At 43.7% G+C, this 1,575-nt stretch overlaps 1 non-coding gene across 1 annotated transcript; it reads right to left on the reverse strand.

Annotated features, from left to right (window-relative positions):
* Positions 1 to 826: 826 nt before the first annotated feature.
* Trnat-ugu lies at positions 827 to 901 on the reverse strand. Its single transcript has one exon. It is a non-coding gene; the product is annotated as a tRNA-Thr (tRNA).
* Positions 902 to 1,575: the final 674 nt, after the last annotated feature.

The following is a 1,575-nucleotide window of genomic DNA, read 5'->3' on the forward strand; positions in this document are numbered from 1 at the left end:
CGGCCAAAAACTGGTCTGACTCGTTATTAGGAGGCATCCCATGACTTTTGTCACCTCAGTGTAGATGCCGACCATGGAAAGCAGCCATAACCTTTGCCTTCTAGGGGTATTTTACTCTTCGTAGCTAATAACGTAGACATAATAGAAAATGTTATTCATCAACATATGCCAAAGTCAGTGTGCTCAAAAAAGACACAGCACTCAAGTAATTAGTCTAGAGTGACAATTAACATTTGCTTCCATTAAGTCGGGACAAACACTAATGAATAGAGCCAGGATTTACATGAAAATGTATGTTTGCGTGTTTTGGACATTTTCGGAGTAAATGCATAGTTCGAAGATTTTTTCGATATAATAGCATTAATTCAGACATTTATAATATATACTATACAATATTTCTGGCATCAGTGCATATATTACAGTGACTGCTTGAGAGCAGTTTTTATTGATGTTTTTTTCGTATGGATTATGCCAAAAGTGCGGAACGTGACTAATTTTGCGTATATTGTTATTGAGCTCAAGGGTTCTAGTTCGGCTCGGGAAATGTTGGTAGAAGTCTGTACACTTTGTGTCTTCTCTCACTGCTGCCAATTATTGATGTCTTTGGTGAATGGCACTAATTATTGTGCGTAAGCTATAGAATTATTGTACGTTAGTTATGCGGCATGAAAAGCATGCAGGAGATACTTCCCCCCCCTCCCCCACCCTTTTTAGCCACTTACCAGAATCAGCTCTGAAGTGAGTTCAATATGAAATGATAATTAAATTGACACCCTAGCTGCAAGCAGGCGTTGATACACTTCATTGGGGACATGTTGAAAATGTGTGCCCCGACCGGGACTCGAACCCGGGATCTCCTGCTTACATGGCAGACGCTCTATCCATCTGAGCCACCGCGGGCACAGAGGATAGTGCGTCTGCAGGGACTTATCCCTTGCACGCTCCCCGTGAGATCCACATTCCCAACATGTCCACAACACTACATTCGTAGTGCGCCTAATAGATGTTTGCCCATCATACTCATTACTCGTGGCAGATTAATCTACCAAGTCCCGTACGAGTTCGGGCATAGCGTGTGCGTTCGCACAAGAAGGTCAAAGGCCGGGAACCCATATTTTTAACTTTCGGGAACAGATACTACCGTCATATATAGTTGAGTTCAATATGATATTTACAGATTGTACTATTATTTTGGAAGTGAAAAGTTTAAGCAGTTGTTAGCAGGACGCTGCTTCTTAGAACTTTCTGTAAAATAGGGCAACAACAGGTCACCAAACCATTTCCTTCCCGCGTTTGTCGGTCGAAAATGCAACACTTTTTCTAATACTGTAGAGATATCGCATTGCCATACCAAAATTGGCAACGCGAATCGATTCCGCGGGTATTATGGAGCGCTCGCACCAATCCGCAGTGTCGAATGGGAGGCGCCCATAAAGACCTTGTGTCCCATCTCAGCACAGCAGCGCCCTCACGCTGAGGTCAATATAGAGCTAGCACGGGCCCTGCCCACTCCGAGGCCTCTGCTTCAGAAGTCAGCATCATCGAATACAACAGTGTTCGTGAAGGTTCAGATGG

Source organism: Schistocerca piceifrons, chromosome 3 (genome assembly GCF_021461385.2).
Source record: "Schistocerca piceifrons isolate TAMUIC-IGC-003096 chromosome 3, iqSchPice1.1, whole genome shotgun sequence".
NCBI classification, from domain to species: domain Eukaryota; kingdom Metazoa; phylum Arthropoda; class Insecta; order Orthoptera; family Acrididae; genus Schistocerca; species Schistocerca piceifrons.